Source organism: Heteronotia binoei, chromosome 1 (assembly GCF_032191835.1).
Source record: "Heteronotia binoei isolate CCM8104 ecotype False Entrance Well chromosome 1, APGP_CSIRO_Hbin_v1, whole genome shotgun sequence".
NCBI lineage: Eukaryota > Metazoa > Chordata > Lepidosauria > Squamata > Gekkonidae > Heteronotia > Heteronotia binoei.
Genome location: NC_083223.1, coordinates 211,970,064 through 211,988,440, shown reverse-complemented (window position 1 = coordinate 211,988,440; position 18,377 = coordinate 211,970,064). Strand labels below are relative to the sequence as shown.

Below are 18,377 nucleotides of genomic sequence, written 5' to 3'. Positions count from 1 at the left end.
GGGCCAGAACTGCCCCAACCAGCACTTTAATCAGGCCCACGGGCTCTTTTCTCTGCCCCCCCCTCCTCCTGTCCTCACCCTTTGAAGTTCCAAGGCTGCCAAAGTTCCCAGCACCTTCTGCCTTGTCTTTGCAGACTGAATCAGAAGCAATTCTGGGCTCACAAAGCTGCAAAGAAAATGGGAATAAACTTTCTCTGTGCACAGATAGACTACTCTGGGTGTAGCCTATCTGGGCACAGAAATGTTAATGGAAAATCCATTCCATGTTTTCCTTGCAGCTTTGTCTGTGCGGCAATGTATTTTAATGAAGTGGAGCTCAGTTTCCCTTTCAGCGCGCTTATATGGCCAATTAGAAGCTGTTCCTTGTTGGAGTTGTGTGACCTTGCAAATAAAAGGCGAAGTGCCTTTTTCCATTCTTAAATCTATTTGAATTGAGGGGGTTGTTTTTTGGCATGGAAGAGGAAACTTGGGTTTGAAAATAGCTCATACTGAGGCAAATAGTACTACCCCCCCCCCATACTATTATTCAGCACATCTCCCAGCATGAATGTAGACCCTAACACTAAAAGGGATTGGATGTACTTGTTTCACTGCAGACTGAACTCCTGCTTTCCCTTGTAAGAACTATGCTGCCTTTTTCAGCCTCAGCAAATTAAGGGAATGCAAAGTCTAGATTCCCTGTGAGCTCTCTCTCTGTGTTGCCTTTGAAAGATGTTTTTATCTGGGATTTACCTTCCCTTGCTCCAAGATGAGTCATGAAAAAAGTGGAAAAGAACTGCAGAAGCTGTTGCTTTAGAAAAAAAACCTTGGAAACTAGTTTTGCTTGAAGTCAGAGATACACAAAATCCACTTACAGCTACTCCAGAATTTTAAAAAAGAAGCACTAAGTGGGTTCTGAGCATTTGTAACTTCATATATACATCCTCCCTCCAAAACAGAATTCATCCCAAGAATTCTGGTCTGATTTCCAGTAAATTAACAGAGAATGGAGGAAGAACAGATGTTCAACTGCAAAGACTTGCAAACTTTGACATGAATATGTGTCAAACTTTTTTTTAAATTGTCCCTCTAGCTTTTGTATGAATTTTTAATCTGTTGTCTCTTTTAAAGAAGTTTTTAAATTCAAACACACATACATGTATGTAATAATAGGCAGGCTTACAGCTTTTGTAAGCTTATTCTGCAAGAAGAGAATGCCATAGAATCCCACCAGCCAATTACAGAACAGAGGCTTTAATTAAAAATATGTGATTCATATGGTTCACACTGTGTTCAGACAAGTTCAAAGCGGAGAAAATGTTAGCGCCAAAAAATGTTTAATATCAATTGTGAAAATGCAGCTCATTGGTATTAAAGGGTCTATTCCAGATTCATTTGCTTGAGGTGAATGTGTTATCCTGAACATTTTCTGGCAGTACAAAATGTCCAGAATCAATGGACAAACCGGTCCAGATTAAAAAGCTTCACAGTTGGTTTTATGATTTTTTAAAAAGTTTCCCAACTGTGAAATCCAATTAACCAAATTTGGCTTACATAAGTATAGACCTTGTGAAGGCTACAACAAGATACTGCTTTAACTGTTTAACAAAACCATTTAGCTATATTCCAGAGTGCATATTTTACACACACAGACAGATATGAAAACTTCAAAAATGCTACGAAGTTTGCAAAGACTTCTATGTTATAGGAAAAGAACTTTCCACCAGGAAAGATCATTGGAGAGAAGAGATTTAGGAAGTCATCCTGCATTGTAATGCAACAGAGAGCTCCCACAAATACAGTGGGAAAGAGAAGAACAAAGTATGTGCACAAGTTTAATTTCTCCCAAAAGACAACAGTAAAGAGTTTATGTCCAAAAAGCCTTAAATATTCCAATACTATCAAAAAGCCAGTCAGAAATGAGGGATTCAATCCTCCAAAATAAAAGATACTTAGACACCACGATTATTCCAACAGCTGCCAATACTAATATGATCATGACTATCACTCAAAAGAACACATCTCTAACCAATGTAGCTGGAGAATAAATATAGCTAACATGGAGGCACTAATTTGTTCCAAGTGATTTTCTAGAAGATGGATTCAAGATGATCTTCTACAGAATGAACAGCCATCTGATTTTTTTTAATCACCGTTTAACTGTGTACTTCTGTTCTCTTCTAATTGAGGTTGCCAACTCTGGACTGGGAAATACCTGGAGATTGGGGGCAGGGTACAGTTTGGGGAGGGGAGAGACCTCAGCAGGTTATAACACCATGAAGAGCACTCTCCAAAGCAGCCATTTTTCTTGGAAACTGATCTTGGTCATCTGAAGATCAAGTGTAAGGCCAAAGATCTCCAGGTGCCACTTTTAGTTCATAACACAGTATTTGCTTTGGTTTCTACTGGCGTTTGTATAGTGGTCCCTTTTGTTGTTTACATATGCCACCTGAAGACTGGCAACCCTACTTCTAGGAGATGCTCAAGTGAAACATCCTGTGGATGCAGCCAACTATCACCCAGTGTTGAACCTTTTATTCCCAAGTAAGATATTTGAGAGAGTGGTAGCAGAGCAGCTCCAGACTTTCCTGGATGACTCCTCGGTCCTGGACCCATTCCAATCTGGTTTCTGCTTGGGCTACAGGATGGAGATGGTGTTAGTCACCCTTGTGGATTACCTTTGGAGACACCTGAATTGGGGCAGGTTGGCACTGCTTTTGTTACTTGAACTGACAGCAGCATTTGACACAGTCAACTATGATCTTATGGCCTACCACCTCACGGATGCAGGGATAAGAAGGACTGCTTTACAGTGGCTCGTCTCCTTTCTCCATAATTGGGGACAGAAGGTAGTGCTCGGGGAGAGGGTTTTACCATGTTACCTGTTGGAATGTGGTATCCCTAAGGGGCAGTCTCCTCCCTGATGCTATTTAACATCTACATGCACCCCCTCACCCAGCTGGACCAGGGGACTGGGCTGGGTTGTCACCAGTACTCTGATGACACCAAGCTGTATCTGTTGATGGACAGATGAATGGACTCTGCCCATGATGTTTTGGCTAGGGCATTAGAGGCTGTGGCTGGCTGGCTGCATCAAGGTCAACTGAAACTGAACCCATCAAAGACAGGAGTCCTGTATCTAAGACATGCGGGGGTGGGATCAAGAATCTATTTCCCACCCCTTGACAGGACATTATTGGTGCCAACGGTGAGGAGTTTAGGTGTGTTGCTGGATGTCTCAATTTCAATAAAGGCCCAGGTCATGAATGTTGCCATATCAGCTTTTTATCATCTTCAACTTATCAGGCAACTGGTTCCCTATCTCTCCCCACCCCCCAAACAACTTGTCCATGGTGATCCATGCAATGATCACCTCCAGGTCAGACTACTGCAACTTACTCTATGCAGAGCCACCCTTGATCTTGCTCCAGAAGTTTCAACTGGTACAAAATCTATGTGAGTGCACAAGTTGCACCAGCTGCACTGGTTGACAGTTGAGTACCGAATCAGGTTCAAGGTCATCGTATTCACCTTCAAAGCCCTATGCAGTCTGGGATTGTCATCTTTGCAGAACTAACTCTCCCCATACATTCCCTGGTGAGCCTTGCACTCCTCTGAATAGCATCTTCTGGTGGTCTCCAGCCCCAAAGACATCCACTTTGCCGCAACCAGGGCTAGGGCCTTTTCAGTTGGACCTATCACAGTTCTGCAGGGCCTGCAAAATGGAACTGTTCCATCAGGCTTTTGGGTAAGGGGGCAGGTGTCCAGTTATACTATCCTCTCCTCCACTTGTCCCTTCCATTCCATCATAATGGTGCTTAGCACCTATTCCCAAATCAACTGTCCCATCTGGGCATATACACAGTGTTCTCTAGAAGCTTGTGTAATACTTTTGCCATCTTGTGATTATGCCATTCAGTTTTTATAAACTAGATTATTGTTTGACTATTTTAAAAATGTTTTATTCTGCTTGAATTTTGTTGTGAACTGCCCTGAACCCACTTGCAGGGGAGGGTGGGTTATAAATATAATAAAATAAATAAATAAATGATTGCCCCTGAATCTGTTTACAGTGGTATAATGAACAGTCACCATGCTGCATTTCCAGAGCTGCAAGAAAACTGTACCACACAGAAAAGAGAGACAGAAGAGGAAAGATGCAGAGGGGAAGAGTCTGGATACTCAACATTTCACCCAAAATCCTAGTATCAGAATTCTAAATTATACCCAGCATGGAATGGGAGAAATTATCCTTTTGATCTTAATTCTGCCATGCCTTGATCAACAGAAAGCATTGAGCTGCAAGTACAAATTCTGATGCAAACTAAATAGTTCTTTATGATCTATGCCACATCTTGAAGATTTACTATGTTATTTGGGGCCTTGAAACTCTTCCACCAAAATTCTTTATATACACAGAAATTCCACAACAAATTATTACTGATTTCTAATACTTCTAGTTGAAAAATGAACCATGTTCTTCTACAGGAAGTATTCAAAAGAAGTAATATTTTTCTGCAGAGTGCCATAAATTATCACATTCTCTCATTCCTTAAAACACATGTTGGGAACCACACTGTTGAGCTGTGATTTTTTTATTAGATTCCCATTAATTCCATAGGAAAGAGAAAATCATCTTGAATCCATGTTCTTGAAAACTGTGTACCATTGCCTGGGACAAATTAGCTGCCTGCATATTTGCCTTAATTATGAACTGCAGTGGTTGAAGAAGTTGCATGTCTTTTGAGTGATGTCCTCATTCTGTTCCTCTAAAAACCACCATAAGAATAAAATGTCTTCAAAAACTTTATAAGGTAAAAAGAGAAGATCCACTCTCAGATATATTTACCTTCCCACTCCCAGCCTCTATCCAGCCTGCTTCTCAACTTTTTCCCCATAAAAACCCTTCTGAAGTTACCTGCTTGGTATGAAGGCTACTGTAGTGTGTGTCGTTCCCACATCATCTGAGATGCCTGAAATTACATAGGAGGAGCCAGCAATGCAAAATCTTCCCACAGCAGCCTCCTCACTCCCAAAACACTATGGAATAGTGTCATAATATAAAATCAGCCCTGCTGGACCAGACCAGTGGTCTATCTAATCCAGCATCCCATCTCACACAATAGCCAACCAGTTACTATGGAGGGTCAACAACAGAGGACAGAGACCAAGGCCTTCTTCAATGCTGCCTCCAGGCACCTGGTTTTCAGAGGACTCTGAATGTGAAGGTTCCCTTTAGTCTCACCATGGCTAATAGGCACTCTAATCCTTTTTAAAGTTGTCTATGCTTGTGGCCCCCAGTACTTCCTCTGGCAAAGAATTCCACATTTTAATCACTTATGTATTTCCTTTAATTCCTCCTGTATCTGTGGCCCATCAACTTCACTGAATGCCCCTCAAGTTCTAGTAAATTTGGGAGAGAGGAAAAAGTTCTGTCCCTTCTCTCTAACCCATGCATAATTTTATAAGCTTCTATCATGTCCTCTCTTAGTAATCTTTTATCTGACGTAAGAAGTCCCAGACTTCTCAGACTTTCCTCACAAAGAAGGTGCTCCAACCCCTTAAGCATCTTGGTTGGCCTCCTTTGTACTTTTTCCAGCTCTGCAATGTCCTTTTTCAGATACAATATCCAGAACTGCACCCATTATCCCAAAACAAGCCACATCATAGATCTATGTACAGGAACATTATAACATTGGCTGTTTTATTTTCAGACCCTTTCCTAACAATCGCCAGCATAGAATTTTTCATTGCTGTAGCACAATGAGTCAACACTTTCATTGAGCTCTCTACTATGATCCTGAAGTCTCTTTTCCTCTTGCAGCAAGCTCAGACTCTATTACCATATACTTGAGGGTGGGATTTTTTGTTCCATTGTGAATTATGTTATACTTACTTACACTGAACTTCATTTGCCACACTGCTGCTCACAATTCACAATTTGCCTTGGTTTTCACCATTCTGAACAATTTTGTGTTAGCTGCCAACTTGGCCACTACACTGCTCACCCATAGTTCCAGATCATTTAAGAACAAATTAAATACCTATCTTTGTGGGATCCTACTTCATCTCCTCTCCATTGTCAGTTTATTCATACTCTTTGCTTTCTGTCATTTAACCAATTTGTAATCCATAAGAGAACTCACCCTCTTATCCTATGACTGCTTAGCTTATTCAGGAATCTAAGCATATAATGCTTAGCATTAATCTAAGCATATAATGTCTACCACCATGGTGACCAAACTGCAGCTCAGGAGCCACATGTGGTTCTTTTTTTAAAAAAAAAAAAAGTTATAAATTGTCTTTATTAAGCGATTTCAGCATACAGAATGTGAAGGCATCCTTACATGTATTCATAACATACAAAATTAAAACATTAGGCAAAATTAAACAAAAAATCATATTAAACCAAACCATATCCAAAAATCCAAATCTTCCCTAATGTACCGTAAATTGAGCTTTACAGATAAATTAGTTTTTTGTAATACTGTTTACTAGGAAGGATGTTTTTTTCACAGAAATAAACCAGAGGGAACCACACTGATACCACGTGTTTTTCATACTGTTCATTTTTTATATCATATGAATTGTAAGTTAATTTTATTAAAATAAAGATTTCCCATACTCTCTGATGCCACATGTCCACTGTTGGGATAATTCTGCCAGTCCACCAAGTAGCAATAGTAAGTCTCGCTGTTGCTATTAAAATATGAACTAACTCTGTAGTACTAGAACTAACTTCCAGAACTGACCAATTATGGAGTAAAAATATATCAGGTTCTAGTGGCAGGTCTATTTGAGTGATTAAGTAAATTTGCTCTTTGATTTGTTGCCAGAATGTGGTAATGAATTTACATTTCCACCAACCGTGGAAAAAATCCGATTGAACACCACAAGATTCTTGCAAAGCAGGTCTATTGAAGGAAATATTTTGCTTACTCTTTTTGGAGACCAATACCATCTTAGGAGAGTCTTATGGAATTGGAATTTTAAATTAAAAACCTTAGATTTGTTACAATAAGAATTCCAGATTGTTTCCCAGTGATCATCTGGAATAACCTTTTGACAATCTTCATTCCACCTCTTTTGGTATTGGAGTTCTTGTTCATTAAAAAGAAGGCATAACTTGTATGTTTTGGAGAGCATGCCCTTAGTATTGTCCTTAAGGTTTTTGATAAAATTTTCATATTCTGTCAATGGACGCTTAAAAGCTCCCCTCACTTTGACTGAGACAAACATGTCTCTGACCTGTAGATATTGAAACCATTTGATCTCATGGTTTGATCTCATGGTCAAGTTTCTTTTCCAGTTGTCTTTTTTCAAGAAAGGTATTGTTAACACAAATATCTATTAATCTAGAATAACCTCTTTCCCTCCATATAAGGTATTCATTATTCTTTTGTCCAGGAGAGAACCAAGACCATGAGGCTTATGGTCTTGGGTGACTTCAACGTCCATGCTGACGACACGGCCTCCACTCAGGCGATGGACCTAGTGTCTTCCATGGCGACACTGGGGCTCTCTCAACTTGTTACGACTCCCACGCATCAAGCTGGTCACACACTAGACCTGATCTTTGCGTCCGGGATTTCGGTGAGCGATATCACGGTAGAAGCGGTACCATGGTCGGATCACCTAGCCCTTAAGGCCCGTGTGGGGACGCCACACCAACCCTGTATGGGCGGAGAGCCTATTTTGGCTCGCCCCCGGAGCCTGATGGACCCGGAATGGTTCCAAACGGCCCTGGGGGATCCTTGGCCCACTAGCAATTCCCTCGATGGCCTTGTGGAGACCTGGCAAGACCGACTAACCAGGGCCATCGACGAAATAGCACCCCAGCGCCCTCTGCGCCCTCGTACGAGACTGGCACCATGGTACACCTTAGAATTGCGCCAGCTCAAACAAGGGCTCAGACGACTAGAGAGGCAGTGGAGACATACTCGGGATGAAGCAATGAGAACATCCTACAGAACGTTTATGAAGTCTTATGAGATGGCAGTCACGGCTGCAAAGAAAAACTACTTTGCAACCAAGATTGCATCCGCAAATTCGCGCCCAGCACAATTGTTTAGAATAATTGGGGATCTTATAACATTGCCACAAGGCAAACCAAACATTAGGGAATTGGAGATTGGCTGTGAGGCATTTGCGAAATATTTTGCGGATAAAATCTCACTGCTCCACCAAGACCTGCCTACCACCTTGGAAACAGTGAATGAAATTGAGGCTCCGTGCCTGTCTTCGGGTTTGGCCCTGGATCACTTCGATCCGCTCAACCTGGAGGAAGTCGATGGGATCCTCTCCGCTGCTCACCCAACAACATGTGATTTGGATCCTTGCCCCTCTTGGCTGATTAAATCCTGCCAGAGGGAGCTTAGATGTCCTTTACGGGACATCATAAATAGATCCCTCTTAGAGGGGCATTTCCCAACGCCTTTGAAAGAGGCGTTGGTTCGCCCTCTCCTAAAAAAAAGTACAGCAGACCCGGCCGAATTGGCGAATTACCGTCCGGTGTCTAATTTACCATTCTTAGGTAAAATCATTGAGAGGGCAGTGGCGCTGCAGCTACAGAGGTTCCTAGATGACGCTTCCGTTCTTGACCCGTGCCAGTCTGGGTTCCGACCGGGCCATGGGACGGAGACAGTGCTGGTCGCCTTGGTGGATGACCTCCAGCGGCATCTGGATCGGGGCGGCGCTGCGGTACTGATGTTATTAGACCTGTCGGCGGCATTTGACACAGTCGACCACCAGTTGCTAAAGCGCCGCCTCGCCGACATAGGGGTCGGGGGGTTGGCCCTACAATGGCTTTCCTCCTTCCTCTCTGATCGGGGACAAAGGGTGGCCATTGGGGGTGAGCGATCCCAGAGGCGCACACTTGATTGTGGGGTGCCTCAGGGAGCAGTTCTCTCCCCAATGTTGTTCAACATTTATATGCGCCCCCTTGTCCAGATTGTCCGGAGGTTTGGGCTGGGTTGCCATCAATATGCAGATGACACCCAGCTCTATCTACTAATGGATGGCCGGCCTGGCTCTGCCCCAGGGAACCTGGATCGGGCCTTACAGGCTGTGGCGACGTGGCTCAGATTGAGTGGGTTGAAGTTGAATCCAGCGAAGACAGAGGTCCTTTGTGTGGGTTGCGGCGCTCTGGGAGGGGAAATAGCTCTCCCAACTTTCGACGGTGCACCATTGGAACCAGCGCGCCAGGTAAAAAGTCTGGGTGTTTTACTGGAGCCTTCATTATCAATGGAGGCCCAGATAGCAGCCACTGCCAAGTCAGCATTCTTCCATCTGAAGCGGGCAAGGCAGTTGGCCCCCTTCCTGGAACGCCGCGACCTCGCAACAGTGATCCATGCAACGGTCACCTCAAGATTGGACTACTGTAATGCCCTCTACTTGGGGCTACCTCTGTGCCGGACCCGGAAGTTACAGCTAGTGCAGAACACGTTGGCCAGGCTACTATTGGGGCTCTCGAAATGGGAGCACATACGGCCGGGGCTGCGCGGACTGCACTGGCTACCAATTATCTACCAAGTCCAGTACAAAGTGTTGGTTATCACCTTTAAAGCCCTATATGGCCGAGGACCAGCCTACCTAAGAGACCGTCTCTCCCCATATGAACCCCAGAGGGCACTGAGGTCAGTGGGTAAAAACAAAATGACCATCCCTGGGCCGAGAGAGGTCAAACTCCAAAACACCAGAGCACGGGCCTTTTCAGTTGCGGCACCTGCACTGTGGAACCAGCTTCCAGAGGAAGTGCAGGCCCTGCGGAACCTCGACCAGTTCCGCAGGGCCTGCAAGACCGCCCTTTTTAGACAAGCCTATAATGACACTGACTGCTGAGTTGCCTGGTACAAAGAACCGCCATCTATAAGATTATCTAAACTGGCAGAACCAGCGCCATAAAAGTTTTATTGCTGCCAGATATATTTATATATATATAGTGTAACGTGAATTATGTATTTTAACTTAACTGACTGGTTTTTATATGTTTAATTTTAATTGTTAAATTTAAAGTTTTATTATTTATGTTAATGTGTAAGTTGTTGTTAGCCGCCCTGAGCCGCCTAGGCGGGGAGGGCGGGATAGAAATAAAAGTTATTATTATTATAAATAAAGTTATTATTTGATTTAGGAAGGAAGAGTATCTTGACAGTTCAGGAACTAGTTTACTCCGTTTGTATCTCCAGAAAGTTAGTAAGGGGTGTAAAAAAAGGTTGTTTTTGTATCTGGTTTTATAAAGTAAATTGCTGTTCCAAATCACATCTGACATGTGATATGGAGTTAAATAATTTGCCTCAATCTGCTCCCAGTCTGATGTAGACTTCCCCACTATGTATTTAGTAATTTGTGCAAGTAAAGCTGCCCTATAATAGGTAATTAAGTTAGGGTAATCCATTCCTCCATGTAACAAAGGTTGAGAGATAATGTTTATTCCAATCCTTGACTTTTTGTATGACCACAGAAATTTATTAAGATCTGCTTGCCATTTGATTAGTGTAGAGTTGGGTAAATAAATAGGTAAAGTATGAAAAAGAAAGAGATATTTTGGGATTATGAAATTCTTTATGAGATGAAATCTGTCAGGTCACGAAAAATTTTTCTTGTCCCAATTTTTCAATTGTTGTAAAATCATTTTATGTAAAGTGTCATAGTTGTATTGTTTGAGCTTAGTAATATCCCTAGGGATATAGACACCTAGTAGTCTCCAGGAACTTTCTGTCCAGTTTCCATGTCCTAATATAGTCAATTGTTGATGTGAAACTTTAGTAAGATTAATAGGGTAAGCTTCTGACTTCTTATTGTTAAAGGTAATGCCAGAGATTAAACTGAATGATTTAAGTAACGTTTGAAGAGCTGTAAGAGACTCTACTGTGAGGATAAATATAAGGTTAAGTCATCAGCATAAACAACTAGTTTGTGGATTGAGTGTCCTATATCTATCCCTTTTATGTCTTTATTTTTTCTTATTGCCTCCATTAGGGGTTCAAAGGCCATAAGAAAAAGAAGAGGAGACATGGGACAGCCTTGTCTCGTGCCTTTTTGAATTAAGATGGGTTGAGAGGAGTTGCCATTTATGTAGAGTCTGGCCGAAGGGCGATTGTATATTGCCTCAATTGCATTTTTGAAGTTTGGACCAAATCCCATAAGATTTATGACCTCTTTTAAATAGTGGAATTCAACACTGTCAAAAGCCTTCTCTGCATCTCGTGACAGTACTAAAGCTTCTGTTTCATTTTGAGTGCAATATTGTATTACGTTTATAGTCTAATTGTGTCTGTCATGTTGCGGTGTGGAAGGAAACCGGATTGTTCTATCTGTATATAGTTGTGAAGAATGGATTTAAGTCTGTTGGCCAGGATTTTTGTAAAAATTTTAGTGTCTAAGTTCAAAAGTGAAATAGGGCGGCAAGAGGCTGGAAGCAGAGGATCTTTATTTGGTTTAGGAATGACAATGATATTAGCTTGAGCCCATGAAGGAGGCATAATCCCTGTATCTAGTATCGAGTTGCACAGGTCTTTCAATGGTTCAATTAAGTCTTGCTTGAAAGTTTTAAAAAATTCTGGAGGGTACCCATCATTGCCGGGGGAGGTTTGATTTTTTAATTGGCTGATCGCTATATCTATTTCTTGTAAAGTTATTTCTGACTCCATGAAAGGGCAGTGTTTTACCGATAATTTATTGACCAATTTGTTGTGATGTAAGAAAGTATTAATTTTCTGTGTGTCAGGTGATTTGGTTGAATATAGATCCGAATAGTATTTTGCAAAACTATTGATAATTTGGTCCGTGGAGGTGTGAATTTTCCCTGTATCATCTTTTAAGGTGTGGAGAAATCTAGATATTTTTTGCTCTTTCGCTCTCCAAGCAAGGAAGCGGAGTGACTTTTTGGATCTTATATAATATTTCTGCTTTGCGTAAATTAAATTTTTTTGGATTGCTTCATTTTCCAGAGATTCCAATATTCTTCTTCTCGCTAGTAATTTCTGATAAATTATTTCCTGTGTTTTTATGTGCTAACTCCAGATTTTTTATTGAGGTGTGCAACAATGTACAGTAATTGTTTCTTTTCACTCTTTTTTCAGGTGTGTCGTTATTGAAATGCATTGACCTCTGAGAGTCACTTTAAAGGCTTCCCATCGAGTCGAATGAGATGTGTGTTCTGGCAAATTTTCTTTGAAATATAGTTGAATGTGCTTGGACAATTGTGATCTAACCTCCTCTTGTCTTAGGATTGAGGTCCTGAGTGACCATCTTCTTTCTGAAGAGGTCTGTTTGGTATTGTTAAGCATGCATGTTACTGGAGAGTGATCAAACCATGCTTTGATCTCTATCTCTGCCGATGAAATGTTCTCTGCTAGAAGGTGTAATGCTAATATATAGTCTATATGGAAGTAAGAATTAAATCTATGTGAGAAGTACGTATAGTCTCTTGTTATGGGTTTTTAGCTCTCCATATGTCAATTAGTGAGAGTGAGTCAAACAAAGATTGCAACTGAGTAAAGGTGTTTCTTTGGTGTGAGGTGAGATGTTTCGAGCCTGATCTGTCCATTTTCTTATCTGCAATGTAATTAAGGTCTCCACCTAATAGCACTTCTCCTTCAGCAAAATTTTGCAGCTCATTAAAAGCTCATTAAAAGTTTCTGAATACCAGTAGTGTCCCCTGTCAGCTCACTACTGGTATTCAGAAACAGACATGCACTAATGTTGATTAGTACTCTTTATCCTGGAATCTTGTTTGACTTCAGGGGAGGAGAAGAAAAGGACAAATTTTTGTGTGTTTTTGTAGGTAGATCTGGATTAGTGTCCAGTTTTAAGGCTTTAAATAGTAGCATACCCAACTGCTCATCAAATGCCTGAAAACTCTTGCCTTGGTAGTGCACAGAAAGTTTCCCTGTTGAGTTCCAACAATATTTTACTTGGGCTTCTTGCAAACGCTTGGTGACTGGCTTCAGAGATTTCCTGATGTTGAGAGCCTCTGCAGGTACATCAGGGATGACAAGAATATGGGAGCCTTTAAAGTCCAAGAAACCTTTTTCTCTTGCCACCTGCATTAGAGCGTTTCTGATGCTTAAATCCTGCAAAGTTATTAAAACATCTCTTGGGAGAGGCTTATTTGCGGCTTTAATAGATTCCAGCCTGTATGCCTTAGTAATAGCTATTGGGAAGGATTTATCAACATGGAGCACTAAGGAGAGCCATTGGAACATAAAGTCAGTAAAATTTGAGTCTTGTTCTAATCCTTCCTCCAGCTCCCTGAATTTTAAATTGTTCTGTCTAACCATTGATTCCAGTGTGACCATTCTGTCTTTCATAGCCATCATGTCTTCCTGAGTTTGTTTGCAGTCATCTTTAAGGATCATGCTGAGGTTCATGGCTAATTCTGCAATCTGTGCTGTGAGAGTCAGAGCTTCTGATATTTCTTGTAGCTTCTGTGTTGTTGGTCTCAAAATTTCTTCCATTTTTTCAGTCAGAGTCTTTAACAAAGTAGCTTCCATTTCTTTAAAAGAGCTCTGGAGGAAGGAATAGAAAGGCTCTTGAAGGGTGTCTTGTAAGGATTTGATATTAGAGGCTTCCATAGACATCTCTGTTGTTTCTGCCTCATCCGATTTTTCTCCGTTTAGTGTCCCAACTATTTTACAGGCCGAGTTTTTTGCTCTCAAATTTAGCGTGGTATAGGAGCTCTATTGTCTCAAACACTTAGCTGCTTCGTCTGTAAAGGTTTTCAAAAATGTTGTCAGGTAAGGATGCTATTTTTATTTTCGATTTTACCATCCGTTTTAGTGATTTTCGGGAGGGGGTTTAGGGAGCAGCAGGATCATGCGTCCACCATTACTCGTGGCTATGCTCCGCCTTTACACGTGGTTCTTTCACACATATTTTGTGGCTCTCAAAGCCCCCACTGCCCTGTCAGCTGACCTGGAGAAGGCATTTCTCTCTTTAAATCACTTCTTAAAGCCAAGTCAGCCAGCAGCTTGGAGAATGCATTTAAAATTAAAGATGCTTTCTTTCCACCCCTCCCTCCCTGTCTTGCGGCTCTCAATATCTGACATTTATTTTAGGTGTCTCTTACATTTAGCAAGTGTGGCCAACCCTGGTCTACCACATCACCTGGTATCTACATGTTTTCTCAAAGAACTCCAAAAGGTTGGTTAGACAGGACTTCCCTTTGCTGATTTTCTCACAGCATGCTTTGTTCATGTTCCTTAAAATTTTATCTTTGGTTATCATTTCTACTAATTTGACTGAGACAGATGTTGAGCTAGCTGGCCTATAATTTCCACACTCGCCCTCTGGAATCCTCTTTAAAAATTAGCATAACTTTTATTGCTCTCCAGTTTTCTAGTGGCTGGTTTTAGTGATAAAACTGGAGAGCCAGTTTGGTGTAGTGGTTAAGTGTGCGGACTCTTATCTGGGAGAACCGGGTTTGATTCCCCACTCCTCCACTTGCACCTGCTAGCATGGCCTTGGGTCAGCCATAGCTCTGGCAGAGGTTGTCCTTGAAAGGGCAGCTGCTGTGAGAGCCCTCTCCAGCCCCACCCACCTCACAGGGTGTCTGTTGTGGGGGAGGGAGATAAAGGAGATTGTAGGCCGCTCTGAGACTCTTCGGAGTGGAGGGCGGGATATAAATCCAATATCTTCTTCTTCTTCTAAATTACATGTATTGATCAGATTAATATTTGACATATTTGAGTTCCCTATGAACTTCTGAGTGTATGTCATCAATACCTGAAGATTTACTGTTTTTTTTAATTTCCCTAGTAGGTCTAGGTCCTCACCTGGATAGTCCAGGCTAGCTCAATCTCATCAGATCTCAGAAGCTAAGCAGGGTGAGTCCTGACTAGTATTTGGATGGGAGACTTCAAAGGAATACCAGGATCGTGATGTGGAGGCAGGCAATGGCAAACCACCTGTGAACGTTTCTTGCCTTGAAAACCCTATGAGGTTGCCATAAGCCAGCTGTGATTTGAAGGCATTTTCCACCACCAGTAGGTATAGAGCTTCATCTCTCATCACCTAAATTTGACTCATTCCTTCAGACTCCCTTCCTCAATATAGTGGCTGTGGCACAGGTTCATGCCCCACATTTTTCATGGTGAGCACAGATGTGAAGAACTCACTGAGCTTCTCAGTCATCTCCCTAGCCTTCTTTAGGTAGCATTTTATTCCTTGGTCATCCAAAGGGCCAACTGATTCTCTGGCTAGCTTCCACTCCGGATATATTTAAACTTGTCATAACACTCTTAACATCTGCTCCTCAGATTCTCTTTTTGTACATCTATTAACTTATACTTCTTTTGCCAGACTCTGTGCCCCCTTCTGTTCATTTAACTAGGGCAGGCCTTCCACTTTTAAAATTAGCCTTTTTGGATTTTATGATTTCCTTGACTTGGGACATTAACTTGACTTGGGCATTCTTTCAGACTTGGCAGTGCCTTTCCTAACCTGGGGAATACATTCTAGCTGGGTTTTAACTGGTGTGGCTTTAAATAGATTCTAAGTCTCTGGGGATCTGACTCTCATGTTTCCCTTTCGGCATCATTTTAACTAATCCCCTCATTTTTGTAAAGTTCCCTCTTTTGAAATCAAATGTTCCTGTTTGGGACCTTAGGGGTAACTTTCCATTGACAAGAATGTTGAACTTAACAGCACTGTCCTCACATCCTTGTTCAGAACCAAGATCACTACTCCCTTGGTTGACTCTGTGAACAACTATTCTGATACAGTTAGATTCAAATCCAGTAGCACCTTAGAGACCAGAAAGAGTTTTTGGGGTATAAGCCTTTGAGAGTCAAAGCTCTCTTCACCAGATATGAATAGATGTGGAAATCTGTAGTGCAGTAATTTATCATTAGGATGGGTATGAATCAAGAAATGGAACTATAGCTTATGATTTGTTTCAAATCAGTTCGTTTGGCCACATCATTCCCAAACCAAAAAACAAACCACATTTTTTCCCATAGTAGTTGGTTTGTTTTGTTTTTACAGCTTGTTCTCCTGGTGCCGATTCAATCAATTCCTAGGCAATGCTGGGGGTGAACTTGTGGAGGGCCCTGGAAACACCCAAAGCAGTTGTCCATAGATTGACTGGAAGTTCTGGGAGCCAACCATTATTTATTTATTTATTATTATTTATTACTTTCAACTTTTATCCCATCCTCTCCACAAATGGACTCAGGGCAGCTAACAAGCAAATTCAGACAATACAACTGAAATTTAAAACAGTAAAATACAATTTAAATCATGGGGCTCCCATTCTGCTCTATGGGGGCAGATTACATACCAGTATAATACCACCACACCTGAAGCTAGAGCTAACTTTTGAGGGCACCTGCTTTGAGAGGCTTTAATTTGGACATCCCAAATCCAATCCTATGAATTTAGCTTCTCTAACCCGTTAAGGGGCTGTTCTCTCACCTCCTGAACCAAATAAATCATGAACCGGTTCGGGAAATCAAATGAACCACAAACCAACATGAACCACTGGTTTGGGCAATCAAATGAATCATGAACCAACATGAACCATCATTTCCCCAGTTCATGCCCATCCCTATTTATGATGCCTAGTAATCTCATTTCTTCAGTATGACTACATGTGTTTACCCGGTCAACGTGAGGGTAGCTAATGCCACCCAGTATCATAATATTATCTGCCTAAGTTACGCCCCTTATTTCCTACTCCATCTCAAGATCATCCTCAAGGGTTTGAGCAGGTGGGCTGCTACTTTTCAGTAACCCTTAGGGCATAGTATTTCCAGATTTATCAGTTCTGTTAGGGAGTTCATTCCTCTGTTTTCTAATTTATTTTATTCTATTGCGTCTTTAATACAATGCAACACCTCCATCAACATGTCTGCCCCTGTTCTGCCTGTAGAGCTTATACCTGGAATGATGGTCATATCTATGGGATCTATAGGAGCCTGACACCCTTTAACCTTAAGACTCTTAATCTCTACCATAGCAGGAGCTGTCCACACAGGAAAGACATTGCTGTAGTAGGTCCCTGAAGGTGTAGTCCACAAACCTCTCTCCCCCCCCCCCCTCAGCTTCTCCAACAACCTCCTCAGCAACCTTAGCCTCAAGGGAATTAGACCTGTCCCCTGAGAACCAAGAGTTCCATGCATTGAGCACCCACAATTTCTGACCAGTGGGGACATAATCATACACGTGGCACTCTGTGCAGAGCAATGGATAGCCCCCACTCCCCTCCTGGCTTTCTACCTTTGTAACTGGGTTGGTAATTTAAAAGATATTTTAGGGCTGAGATTGGGTGTTTATCCAAATCTGTGACTATTTCCCTAGCAGGCTGGAAACTATGGTACACCACACTCCGGTTTGGTGTAGCGCCAGTTTGGTGTAGTGGTTAAGTGTGTGTATAGCCAGTTTATAGAGCCAGCTGGTGTAGTGGTTAAGTGTGTGGACTCTTATCTGGGAGAACAGGGTTTGATCCCCCACTCTTCCACTTACAGCTGCTGGAATGGCCTTTCAAGGACAGGAGTTGTTCTTGAAAAGTCAGCTGCTGTGAGAGCCCTCTCAGCCCCACCTACCTCACAGGGTGTTTGTTGTGGGGGGAGAAGATATAGGAGATTGTAAGCCGCCCTGAGTCTCTGATTCAGAGAGAAGGGCAGGGTATAAATTTGCAGTCTTCTTCTTCTTCCTTGTTGATGCACAGCTTGTATGTTCTTTTTCAAGAAACTCAGATTAAAGGGGTTCAGGGGTTCTCTCCCCCTCCCCCTCGCTGAACTCCGAGCTCAACTTTCTGGTTTGAAGCACCAGGAAACCTATGTGTCTTTTACAGAATCACTGTTGACAAGGTACATACTCTGGCAAATGTATAGAGTTAGGGAGTTCCATTAGCTAATGTTAATGACCAGACCTTTCACCATCTATGTGTTGAATAAGCTCCACATTTTGGCTTCCAGACACACACTAAAAAAATATCAAGCTGTGTGTGGCCCTGGTGTCAGGCATATTTATGAGGGATTGCACAAGCCTGTGACAAAGCATAATGCATACTGTATACCTGCAGAAACACACAGCAGGAAAAAAAACACATTAGAGAAAAATGCTACCACACCAGCTCTTCCTGAATTCATTCAAGACTCCAAATTGAGGGGGGAATTGCAGGTTTCAGCTCTCATTCCCATCAAGAAAATTATGAAATTAGAGATGTATTTCACAGAGCACCAGTTAAGAAATAATTAACTTTAATGTATCTGGATAAAGTCAAGACAGTTTTTTTTAAAGTCCATACAACTTCTGTGCTCTGATATTTACTTCCGTACAGGCTTCCTGCTATAAACTGAAGCAATGGCAGTCCTTGAAAAATGAGTCATCTCCAACAAAACCTAATCAACAAGATAATCATTAGCTAAGAACTGGCACCAAACTCTTCAGTG

General features: G+C 41.9%; 1 protein-coding gene across 2 annotated transcripts in view; it reads right to left on the bottom strand.

The window, feature by feature from the left end:
- EML4 (EMAP like 4) overlaps nucleotides 1-18,377 on the bottom strand; it is a 309,941-nt gene that overhangs the window by 249,806 nt on the left and 41,758 nt on the right. The gene's annotated exons all lie outside the window — the stretch shown is intronic.